At 41.9% G+C, this 13,511-nt stretch overlaps 1 pseudogene; it reads left to right on the top strand.

The window, feature by feature from the left end:
* LOC121443065 overlaps positions 1-13,511 on the top strand; it is a 47,847-nt pseudogene that overhangs the window by 32,859 nt on the left and 1,477 nt on the right.

Consider the following 13,511-nt stretch of genomic DNA (forward strand, 5'->3'; position numbering starts at 1 on the left):
AAAGCCAGTATGTGCAGTAGGATCAAAAACCCATTGCCGCCGGGCGGTGGTGGCACACGCCTTTAATCCCAGCACTCGGGAGGCAGAGGCAGGCGGATCTCTGTGAGTTCGAGACCAGCCTGGTCTACAAGAGCTAGTTCCAGGACAGGCTCCAAAGCCACAGAGAAATCCTGTCTTGAAAAACAAAAACAAACAAACAAAAAAAACCATTCTTGAGTTCTCAGTAGTCCTCATTGTCCGCTATGTTCAGCGAGTCTGGTTTTATCCCATGCTTTTTCAGACCCAGGCCAGCTGGCCTTGGTGAGTTCCCAATAGAATATCCCCCTTGTCTCAGTGTGTGGGTGCACCCCTCGCGGTCCTGAGTTCCTTGCTCGTGCTCTTTCTCCTTCTGCTCCTGATTTGGACCTTGAGATTTCTGTCCGGTGCTCCAATGTGGGTCTCTGTCTCTGTCTCCTTTCATCTCCTGATGAAGGTTATTATTCAGGAGGATGCCTATATGTTTTTCTTTGGGTTCACCTTCTTATTTAGCTTCTCTAGGATCACGAATTATAGGCTCAATGTCCTTTATTTATGGCTGGAAACCAAATATGAGTGAGTACATTCCATGTTCCTCTTTTTGGGTCTGGCTTACCTCACTCAGGATAGTGTTTTCTATTTCCATCTATTTGCATGCAAAATTCGAGAAGTCATTGTTTTTTACTGCTGAGTAGTACTCTAATATGTATATATTCCATACTTTTTTCATCCATCTTCCATTGAAGGGCATCTAGGTTGTTTCCAGGTTCTGGCTATTACAAACAATGCTGCTATGAACATAGTTGAGCATATACTTTTGTTGTATGATAGGGCCTCTCTTGGGTATATTCCCAAGAGTGGTATTGCTGGGTCCAGGAGTAGGTTGATCCCGAATTTCCTGAGAAACCGCCACACTGCTTTCCAAAGTGGTTGCACAAGTTTGCATTCCCACCAGCAATGGATGAGTGTACCCCTTTCTCCACAACCTCTCCAGCAAAGGCTATCATTGGTGTTTTTTATTTTAGCCATTCTGACAGCTGTGAGATGGTATCTTAAAGTTGTCTTGATTTGCATTTCCCTGATCGCTAAGGAAGTTGAGTATGACCTTAAGTGTCTTTTGGCCATTTGAACTTCTTCTGTTGAGAATTCTCTGTTCAGTTCAACACCCCATTTTTTAATTGGGTTAATTAGCATTTTAAAGTCTAGTTTCTTGTGTTCTTTATATATTTTGGAGATCAGACCTTTGTCAGTTGCGGGGTTGGTGAAGATCTTCTCCCCGTCAGTGGGTTGCCTTTTTGTCTTAGTGACAGTGTCCTTTGCTTTACAGAACCAAGCTTTAAAATTTTTAAGTCGTGATGAGTTGTTAGTATACACTGGGCATGGTGGTGCACACCTTTAATCTTAACACTTAGGAGGTAGAGGCAGACGGATCTTGGTGACCTCTAGGCCAGCTTGGTCTACAGAGTGAGTTCCAGGACAACCAGTGGTATATAGTAAGACCCTGTCTTAAAAACAAAACAAAACAAAACACAGCAAAAAATTCTGAGTATAGAGAAATTTGGTTTCTGTGTGTTGCTATTATATTCTCCAACCTTTCCAAATTTACTAGAGATGTGTGTGTGTATTTTTGTGTGTGTGTGTGTGATATTTAAGATTTCCCATGTAAAGACAATTTGTGAATAAGGATAATTTTTCTCTTTGCTCCTCTCTTTTCTCTTTTTAACTGCCAAATTTGAATAAAACCTGACAGTAGGTGATAAGCAAAGTTGTAATAGATCACCTGTAGAATTGTCAAGGTTCTTAGGTGACACTTTATAATAAAGTGATTAAATATCCTTAGAAGACTAGGGGTATAACTCTCTGAGAAAACGCTTGCCTAGCATGCATAAGGCCTTGAGTTTGATTCAAACACTGAATTTTACAGAGATTCATCATGTGCTATGAAAAATATCAAAATTTTAAGTATTAAATATTACAAAACTACTGAGTACTATACGCCAGAGACTGTTCCATTATACTTGAAAAATCATTTAGAGACAGAGATGTAATTCAGATGTAAAGTACTTATAGAGAGCATGTGTTAGAGGTTATATTCCTCTATCTACAATGTAAAAAAAATTAAAGGGTATAAGAAATCAACATATGTGTGAGTCATATACACACACATATAACATTATCTCCCCCTTTTGACTTAAAAAAGCTATTAATGTATATGTGTGTGAGAGTGTGTAGGTAGAGAAAGATCTGGAAAAACATATAATATACTATTAACAGTTGTTAAATCTATTTGAATAATTAATAGTTTTATTTGGTATTCTATAATCAGTGAAGGAATAGATATACATATATCAAAAGTGACAGTATAAATATTTAAAAAGAAAAAACCGTTTTAAACATTTAATGAGTTACTGCTAAAGGCTAATATCTACCAAGGATATCTCGTTGTGAGCATATAGAACAGGGAATATTGATTAAAAATTGTATACAAATAAAATAGTTGGAAAACACATACTTCTAACATAAGCATTAGTTATATTGTAATATCCCTTAGACATAAAATATAAATCATTTTTTTGCTATTAGCTCTCTCTTTTTTGGGTGTGTGTGTGTGTTTTTGTTTTTTGTTTTTCAAGACAGGGTTTTCTCTGTAGCTTTGGAACCTGTCCTGGAATTAGCTCTTTTTTTTTTTTGGTTTTTCGAGACAGGGTTTCTCTGTGGCTTTGGAGCGAACTCACAGAGATCCGCCTGCCTCTGCCTCCCGAGTGCTGGGATCAAAGGCGTGCGCCACCATCGCCCGGCTGGAATTAGCTCTTGTAGACCAGGCTGGCCTTGAACTCACAGAGATCTGTCTGCCTTTGCTTTCTGAGTGCTGGGATTAAATGGGCGTGCCACCACAGCCTGGCTTGTTAACTCTCTTGTAACTATAAAATACAAGCAAATGTACAAATATAAATAACATTCTAAAGTCAGCTAAATTGAAGACTATGGGTTAATGTGATATAAAATGTCGAATAATTAAATATTTCACTAACCAGTAAGGGTAAATTTAATGAATTTTAAAATTTTTATTTACTATTTTTATACACTATATGTCGATCATATTCTTTTCACTACCTTAACCTTCCCCAAATCCCATCTCTCTTTCTACACTTGATTTTCTCTCTCCCTCTCTCCCTCTCCTTCCCCCTCTTTCTCTGTCTCTCTCTCTCTTAGAAGCATCCAAAAACCAAAAGTCAAAATGTTGGCATTTTTGTTTGTTTTAAATTTTAATTTTATTTAAAATGAGATATTTTCCTTTTTTATTGAAAATAGATTCTTTTCTCACTATATATATATAGTGAGAAAAGAATATATATATATATATATATATATATATATATATATATCCTGATTGTGTTTCCCCTCCCTCTACTCCTCCAAGTTTCTCCTCACCTCCCCTCTCATCCAGATCTGCTCCCTTTCTGTCTCATTAGAGAAGCATAGACTTATAAGAGAAAATAAAACAAAACCAAATAAATTATAATAAAATCAAACAAGCCGGGCGGTGGTGGCGCACGCCTTTAATCCCAGCACTCGGGAGGCAGAGGCAGGTGGATCTCTGTGAGTTCGAGACCAGCCTGGTCTACAAGAGCTAGTTCCAGGACAGGCTCCAAAACCACAGAGAAACCCTGTCTCAAAAAACATAAATAAATAAATAAATAAATAAAACCATCTCAGTCCATCAGTCAGTCAAAAAAAATAAAATAAAATCAAACAAAAACTATCACATCAAAGTTGGACAAGACCCATCAACAGAAGGAAAAGCGCCCAAGAGAAGGCACAAGAATCAAAGACCCACTTATTCATACATCCAGAAGTTCCACAGAAACACTAAGCCTGTTTCTAGCCAAGTTTATAGTGAGGATCATGCACAAAACACAGAGAAGAATGGCTTTAACTTTTTGCAGCTGTCTCAGAAAAGAAGCGCAGGTGAAGTTTATCCTAGAAAGTGACAACTGAAGGGATCCAGACATTTAAAAAGAAGCCAGAAACTGAATGTGGTAATACACACTTGCAATCTCAGCCCTCAGAAGGCTGAGGCAAGGGGATTATGAGTTCAAGTGAAGCCTGAAGTTCAAGTGAGACCCTGATTCAAGGGTCAAAATCAAGCCCTAAACTGAAAGAAGTAAAGTAAGTAGTCTGCACTGAGAAATTGCAAAGATGCCTTAATGGAAAAAAAAAAATAAAAAAAAAAAAGATGCCTTAATGGTTTATTAGAAATTGGCCACACCTCACCTATTGCAGGATCAAGAATGTAAATGTTTTAGCCCGGCAGTGGTGGCGCACGCCTTTAATCCCAGCACTTGGGAGGCAGAGGCAGGCGGATCTCTGGAGACCAGCCTGGTCTATAAGAGCTAGTTCCAGGACAGGCTCCAAAACCACAGAGAAACCCTGTCTCAAAAAACCAAAAAAAAAAAAAATAGCCGGGCGGTGGTGGCGCACGCCTTTAATCCCAGCACTCGGGAGGCAGAGGCAGGCGGATCTCTGTGAGTTCGAGACCAGCCTGGTCTACAAGAACTAGTTCCAGGACAGGCTCCAAAACCACAGAGGAACCCTGTCTCGAAAAAACAAACAAACAAACAAACAAAAAAGAATGTAAGTGTTTTAACCCATTTGAAAGATTTTGCTTGGAGAAGAAATCACTGGGGCTCTGTGTATATAGAGCTGCCTGTGTGTGTTTTTCTCTGGGTTAATCCATGACGGTAGTCAGATGGCATTGTGTCTATGGTCCAAAGGGACCCAGGTACTGCTCAGTCAGCGGCAGAACTTGGCATCAACCATGTGGTGCGGTTTTTGCAAGTATCTTAAGTGCAGACGTTACAGGGTCATAGAGGTATCCATCCATTCATATTCTCCACCCAGAAGGCCTGGGAGGCCAAGCAATGTGTGGCAGGGTCAGGATCTTTGCAGGCAGCCCCTGAGAGGACTATGTGGGAAGCGGAGAGTGAAGCCAAACAGAGAATGAAGACCCCAGGAACTTCAAGATACCAAGTCTGTAGTCTTTGTACTAAGGACAGCGGCAAGCTGGGAGCAAAACCAATTCAAGAGTACAGCCATGTAGGCTGCAAATGGCAAGGTGTAGGTGCAAGGCTGACAAAGCTTGCTGGAGCTTGTTTTTGTTTTTCAAGACAGGGTTTTTCTGTGTAACAGCCCTGGCTGTCCTGGAACTAGCTCTGTAAACCAGAGCTGGCCTCAGAAGCACAGAGATCCACCTGCCTCTGCTTCCCAAGTGCTGCTGGGATTAAAGGAATGTGCCAACACTGCCTGGCTAGTTGGAGCTGTTTCTTCTTCTTCTTCTTCTTCTTCTTCTTCTTCTTCTTCTTCTTCTTCTTCTTCTTTTCCTCCTCCTCCTCCTCCTCCTCCTCCTCCTCCTCCTCCATCATCGTCTCAAGGCAGGGTTTCCCTGTGTAACAGTCCTAGCTGTCATGAAACTAGCTCTTGTAGACTAGGCTGGCCTCGAACTCACAGGAATTCACCTGCTTCTGCCTCCTGAGTGCTGGGATTAAAGGCGTGCACCACCACCACCCAGCCTAGTTGGAGCTTTGTATCATGACCCCAGATACCAAACATGCATCTGTAGGATTTAATGTTTTTCTTATTGGCATTCAGTCTTGCTTTGGTTGCATCCAAATCTCTTCCCACTTTGTTTTTTTTAAAATTTTATTTATTTATTATGTATACAACATTCTGCCTCCTTGTATGCCCACACGCCAGAGGAGGGCACCAGATCTCATTATAGATGGTTGTGAGCCACCATGTGGTTGCTGGGAATTGAATTCAGGACCTTTGGAAGAGCAGCCAGTGCTCTTAACCACTGAGCCATCTCTCCAGCCCCCTCTTCCCACTTTGGATTGGAAATGTATATTATGTACATTGTTTCTTGAAATTTGTGATTTATAGGTTTTTTAAATTTTATTTTATTGTATTTGATAGCTAAGAATTTGCCTTGAGTCTCAGAAGAAACTTTGAACTTGGATTTTTGAACAATATTAAGATTGTTAAGACTATATAGGAACTTTTAGAGAAGAACTGAATGCACTTTCATTATAAAAGGAACATGTTACTTTGTGGGGGTTTAGGAGTGGAATTTATATCTCAAGAGATGTGTTTGTGTTTCACATCGAACAGGGCTGCGCTTGTGATACTTCTGATTTTTACCTTTTTTAGACTGAGAAGTGCCTAAGAGATTAATAAAGTACATTTCTTGTGGTATCTGCGAGGGAACTGCCAGGAGGGATTAAACTAATGGGAAAGACCTGTCCTGAAATTGTGTTGCTTTATTCTCTAGGCTTGGCACATGAATGGACAAGCATTCTAGAACAGTCTCTCCCTCTTCCTTCCCCCTTTCCCTCTCTCCCACCCCACCTCTCTCATTTTATAGCCTTCTATGCCATCATGAGCCTCCCTGTCTCTAGTTAATTCTCCCTGGAAACATGCTCCCAGACTCACACAGATGTAAGCTTTCCTCATTTTCTAGGTGCTTCTCAATTCAATCAAGCTGACAATTGAGATTAAGCATGACATCTGGAGAGAGTGTTTTAGAATAATGAAGTCACTTGTATTTAGAAAAGTGTTTTTGCCAAAAAAAAAAAAACAAAAAAACAAAAAACGGGCAGTGGTGGCACACACCTTTAATTCCAGCATTTGGGAGGCAGAGGCAGGTGTGCGTCTGTGAGTTCAAGGCCATCCTAGGCTACAGAGCTATTTTCAGGACAGCCAAAGCTGTTACATAGAGAAACCCTGCCTTGAAAAACCAAAAATAAAAGAAAAACCCTAGATTAAATACACACTGAAGGAAAAAATGTTTCATGCTGCCATAAAAATGTTATAGACAGGAAGCCAGGTGGTGTGGTGCACACCCTTAATCCTAATACTCGGGAGGCAGAGGCAGTGGATCTCTGTGAATTTGATGCTGACCTGGTCTACTCTGAGAGTTCCAGGACAGATTCCAAAGCTACAGAGAAACCCAGTCTCTAAAACAAGCAAGAAAGCAAACAAACAAACAAACAAACAAAAGTGTTACAGACGAGAGTGATCTGGTTTACCGAGAGAGCTCCACTACTGAAGCAGCTTCTGGTGATGTGCTGGAAACAGGCTCCCAACACAACTACCAGTGTCTGTGAGCTCACAGGAGGAAGTGATAGCATAACAATCTGACCTACAGTGGGATTTAGGAGCTAGAATAGGTGAAATCTGAGAGGAACCTGGGATGGTAGTCACCCCGGAAGACCACTCAATCCTGGCAGGAAGAGGGAAATAGGTCATTGACATTGAGAAATCGCTACTGATCAAAAACTTTGAGGTGAGAGGATAAGCAATAGAAAACGAGGATTGGAACTTTTTGAACTTTTATTGAATGTGTGAGCAAACCAAGCAAAAATCGTTCGGTGTCAAAACTCTCTACTGGATCTCCAATGATTAAACAGTCAAGTTTTTCTCTAACCACCATGAACCGACTTGGAAGGATTTGGTGCTGAATAATATTTAGAGATACAAGAGACTTGAAAAAGAAGGGAATTTTCTGGAAGGGAACCATAGGAATGAATAATAGCTGTATTTGGATTTTTCTCAGTCACCTATATGCTACCCCCAACTGCAGTCTATTTATGGATGAATTCGGGAAGAGCCCATTCAGTGTCTGGACCACGATGTTGTGGAATATACTTTTGGTACACTGTCATGATGTGGTGCTCTCATTGGTTTAATAAAGAGCTAAATTAAAGACCAATAGCTAGGGATGAAAAAGTTAGATGGTACTTGTGAACAGGGAGAGAGCTTGCTGGGATAAGGATAGGTACTCTTGAGACATGGAGAATCTTGAGACATGGGGAGAAGCAAGATGAACATGCCATGCTGAGAAAATGTACCAAGCCATGTGGTAGAACATAGATAAAAAATATGGGTTAATTTAAGTTGTAAGAGTTAGTTATTAATAAGCCTAAGCTATTATCTGAGCATTTATAAATAACTACACAGAGACTTAATAATAATAATAAGTCTCTGTGTGGTTATTTGGGATCCAACTGATGGGACAGAGCTGACTTGTGGGAGAGAATATTCCGCCATAAATGTTTGTGACAAAGCCTGAGAAACAGTCATCTTCCAGCAACAAGCTCTCAGAGATTAAAAGGAGGTGCTGGTATGGTGGATGGTCCAGAGATCTCGGGTAGAACTAAACACGACTGGGGAAAAAAATGTCAATGTAATGATGCCTAACGATATTCTGCTATACTCACAGATTGGTGCATAGCCCAGTTGTCATCAGAGAGGCTTCATCCAGCAACTGATGCAAACAGATGCAGACCCACAGCCAAACATTAGCCTGAGCATGGGGAATCCTGCAGAAGAGGGGGAGAAAGGATTGTAGGAGCCAGAGGGGTCAAGAACATCACAAGAAAACCTACAGAATCAGCTAACCTGGGGTTAAAGGGGCTCGTAGAGACTGAACCAACAACCAGGGAGCCTGCATGGGACTGACCTAGGTACTCTTCATATATATTATAGGTCTGTAGCTTGGTCCTCTTGTGGGACTCCTAACAGTGGGAACAGGGGCTGTCCCTGACTCTTTAACTAGCTTTTGGGACTCCATTCCTCATACTGGGTCACTTTACCCACCCTTAATACATGGGGAGGTGCTTAGTCTTACTGCAACTTGATATGCCATGTTTTGTTGATATACATGGGAAACCTGCCCTTTCCTGAACAGAAACAGAGGAGGAGTGGATTGTCGGGTGAGAACAGAGTGTGTGTGGGGGACTAGGAGGAAAGGAGGGAGGGAAAACTTCAGCCAGGATGTAAAATTAAGAAGTAAAGAAATAAAAAAGTGAGTTCCAGACCAGCCTGGTCTACAGAGCTAGTTCCAGGACAGGCTCCAAAGCCACAGAGAAACCCTGACTCGAAAAACAAAAAACAACAACAACAACAACAAAAAAAAAACAAAAAAAAGAAAAAGAAAAAAAAAAGAAATAAAAAAGAAGAAACTTAAGTGGATACAGGGGTAGTGGGGAAGTGGGGGAGGGAATGGAAGGAGAAGAGGGAGGGGAAACTGCGGCTGGGATGTAAAATATAAATAAAGTTAATTTAAAACAAAAGGCTGGGACAGCAAGGTCTCCTTGTTTATATCTTAGACCATGAAAGACACTTGATCTCACTATGCATCACTTACCTGTTACTCACTGGTGAGCTTTTGGTGTCCACATACAGGTGGCTATGTTGTATCAGCTGGATTTTGGTGGTTTTCCAGGGCAATCCACTCAGAGCATTAGGATGCTGGACATATTCTCCCATCTCACCAATGAGGATATCCAATAGTACAAGGAGGATTACAACCACAGGGTCGAGTGGAATAATAAACAACCTACTGTCTCTCGAGAGTATCTGCAGCAAAGAAGTAATGAGCAAGCTGTTTGGCAAGATCCACTGGATCAGTGTGCCATTCCTCAAGGAGGTGTGCCAATGATGAACAATAACAAGCATTACTTGGAACTCTAAGGCAACCATATTGTCAATGGTGATAAGCAGAAGTCCTGTCTAATAGAAGAGATGGGGGTGTGGGTGTCTCAGTCCCTTCAGGCTTGAGAACCCAATATTCTGCACTATCAATGACTGCGGACCCCAGTAAGATTTTAGACTGCAAATGGAACAAGTTCTCCTGCTCCTGCCCTATCCGTATGCTCTCTCCCTTAAGGAAGTTCTTGACAGTTATGGGATTCTATAAGACAAGGAGCTGACCCAGAGGGACAGAGGTCTATTGAGAACACAGAAGCCAATCAAGATTTCAGAAGACACAAGTTGTTTGGGCCTGAATGGCTGGCAGCTGATGGAGAGAAGCTTGTGGCGATTCATCCTGAAGGTGGCTGCTATTGGAAATGAAAGGCCCTTTCACCACTACTCAGATGCTGATAGAAGATTTTGGAATTTCCTTTTTTTAATATATAGGCTATCATTTCCTAGGTTCTGTAAATAAATAAAGGCACTTCTGTGGAAGGCAGAAAAAAAATCTAGAAATTTTATAGACAAATATTCAATATTATGACAAATATTCACTAAGTCATTAATAATTTACTGTATTATAGTTTTCTTTAGAACTATATATATTAGATGTAATATGTAGAAAAATGTTAAGTGAGCATAAAATAAGAACAATTATGTCCTCTCTGGGTGGTGAGTCCAATTTATTTATTTTATTTTACTTTATTTGCAAATTTAGTTATTCTCCCTCTCATTCTTTCTTTCTTTCTTTCTCTCTCTCCCTCCTTCCCTCTCCACTCTCTCCTTCTTTCTTTCTGTCTTCCTGTGCTGGGGCTCAAACTCAAGGCTTCACACATTCAAGGCAAGCATTTTTCCAGCCGTCTATATACCCAGTCCTTCCCTTCCCTCCTTTTACATTTCTTTTTCATTTTCGCTTATTTTTTTAATTTTTATGTGCATTGGTGTTTTGCCAGCATGTATGTTTGCATTAGGGTGTCAGGTCCCCTGGAACTGGAATTATAGACAGTTGTGAGCTACCACGTGGGTGCTGGAAATTGAACCCCATGTCTCTGGAAGAACAGGCAGTGCTCTTAACCATGAATCCATCTCCCCAGCTCCACGAGTCCAATTTTTACTGTTTTCTTCATGCTTTCAAATATACTGTTAATATTTCTTTTTTTTTCTTTTTGGTTTTTCGAGACAGGGTTTCTCTGTAGCTTTGGAGCCTGTCCTGGGACTCCCTTTGTAGACCAGGCTGGTCTCGAGCTCACAGAGATCCGCCTGCCTCTGCCTCCCAAGTGCTGGGATTAAAGGCATGCGCCACCACCGCCCGGCTTATACTGTTAATATTTCTACAATAAGAAAAGTCAAAATGTATGTGGGGGATGGTACTTGTTGAAATTAATATTGGAGGGAATGGAGGTAGCAAAAGAACTAGCTGCAGACTTACATGTAAACTAAGGCTATTGTACATAGGGGATTTTAGAATTAGAGGTGTGGAATTGGATTTGGGGGTTAGGAAACTAACAGTAGAAAGGCAGGGGTTATAATAAGAAAGGGCACTGTGGGTTATTAGAGTTGAAGCAGATGCTGTAAGAGACCAGATTCTACAATGAAGGTGCTTATTAAATGGGTGGGCGAGGGCATAGAAATATTCTAAACAAACTGGAATTTTCTTAAATTTCAGGTGAGGCTGCATGTTGAAACTGTTCTGGAGAGGTTTTCTGTTTTGGGGAGGAGTAAGTTTCTGAGTCTAGCTACTTCTTTTCAACAAACATCACCATTAGAAAAGTCTTAGAAATACACATTTAGTTATAGTGAAGTTTCAGTTAGTAGTGCTATTCCCCCTTTCTCTTTTCTGTAAGTATTTTTAGGTTTTTTTTATATGCAAAGGCAGTGGGGGCTCAGTTTTTGGCAGTGGCTTTCTTCAACGCAAGAAAGATTGTGCTCAGCAGCTCTTTCTTTTGGCATAAATGTATCCCCACACTTTCCTTGGTGAATTTATGGCCCCTTTTGTCCTTGGAGATTTCAAGTCTGTTCATTGTATGCTGTTTTATCCGGCAAAGCTATACACTTCTCTGATCAGTTACTGCTCATAATTGATGTGATTTTCTTGATTATCTTGCAGCCCTTTTTGAAGCCAAGGTGATGGATGAATGGTATAGAACCATGGCTAGTCCTTTCCAATGTCTGCTTTTTGCTTTAATAATAATTAAGACTTAACATAGGGTATTAGTTAAATAATTCGCCTTATAATGGAATAACACTCACTAAATACATCTTTGTTTGTTTGTTTGTTTTTTTTTTTGGTTTTTCGAGACAGGGTTTCTCTGTGGTTTTGGAGCCTGTCCTGGAACTAGATCTGTAGACCAGGCTGGTCTCGAACTCACAGAGATCCGCCTGCCTCTGCCTCCCGAGTGCTGGGATTAAAGGCGTGCGCCACCATCACCCGGCCTAAATACATCTTTGTTAAGAACATACAACAAGACAACCTAAGAGGGCTGTCTGTGCATCTTAGGTTGTACAGAAAACTTACTGTGCAACTATACACATGGACGGAGGTAATGGTTTCCTTCAGCAGATTCCCAATTCAAGCCACGGCCCACTGTTCTGCAATGTCGGAATTAATGTCTCAAGGGTTTTTCCACTAGTGCCTTTTCTTTTTCTTTTTTTTCAAGGCAGGGTTTCTCTGTGTAGCCCTGGCCATCCTAGAACTCACATTGTAGAGCCGGCTGGCTTCGAACTCAGGGTTCACCTGTGTCTGCCTCCTGAGTGCTGGGATTAAAGATGCGGGCTATCACCACCTGGCTCACTTTTGTTCTAAACATCAAATTGATACATTTGTTAAAATTCGAACCTTATTGAAACATTCTGAGTTGCAAATCAATGCTCCCCCCAAATCCCTTCGCTTTCCAATTTCATGCTATATTCCAGAGATTAGAGGTTAATAGGATCATCTCCTTCCAGGTCATTTTTACAAATGTAGATCCTCTACAGAGTACTCCAGCCACAGTGCCACCTCACATAGTATAAAGGAGAAATGTTTGAGGGATCGCTGTGCCTAAAGTGTTTTGTGGATTTGCACTGTAGTTCTCTTCTTCCCTTTCTCTGGTCCCCCACAATGTGTCCCATCTTGCCCTCTTACCCATCCTTCCCCATTCCTTAATTTTTAAAATGTAAATCGAGTTTTATCCCCTTCATGGATTTCCATTGTACAAGAATCAAATCCCAGTTCATTAGTGATCCTATCTATAGTTGCCTTTATTGGGCCATGAGTAGCTCCCCGCAAGGTGACCAGAATACATCAGGAGAGCCCTCTCAAGGGACAGAGGCGGAGCTAATCGCGTGGTAGGTGGAGCCTTAAATCCAGTGTGAGCTGAGCCGCAGGGGGAGGTTTTTTAAACCGAGGGCGAGGGAGGGGGTTGGGGGGGGAACAGTATTGCTGCTGGCCGCAGACCCTGCACGCAGTTGCAGGCCCCGCCGCTGAGCCACTGTGGCTGAGGTGAGCGTCGTACCCCCCTCCCCGCTTCCCGGGCCTGGGGGACGGGCCATCTTAGACTCCTCGAGGTAGGGGGCAGTTCCCACGGGACCCGGCTCCGAGTCTCGGAGGGGGCAGCCTTAGGGAGCCTTCGGGAAAGACTGCTAAAGGGGCCACAGCAACCTTCCCCGAACCCCTCCTCCTTTCCCCTCCCCCCCAGTCCTCAGCGGCCTCCACCAGAGAGCTATCTGCATCTTTGGGGACAGCAGGACAGCGGGGAAGCAGCGAACAGTGCGCAAGAGAGCGGCCAGCAGTGGGGATGCAAGGTACCGGCTTTAGCCTTGATCAAGTGCCCTTAGAGGGGGAGTAAAGGCCAGGTCTTCAGTTTTTCTTTTAAGGATTGGAGGAAGGCGGCCTCAGAGGAAAAGGAAGGTGAGGGGCGAGCAGGCAGGCTTCATGGTTAGTACTAGGAGCGCGCGCGTGTCCTGATGTGTATGTATATGTATGG

This window comes from Microtus oregoni, unplaced genomic scaffold (assembly GCF_018167655.1).
Source record: "Microtus oregoni isolate MIOR12 unplaced genomic scaffold, Mior012 000099F_ref0000060, whole genome shotgun sequence".
NCBI lineage: Eukaryota > Metazoa > Chordata > Mammalia > Rodentia > Cricetidae > Microtus > Microtus oregoni.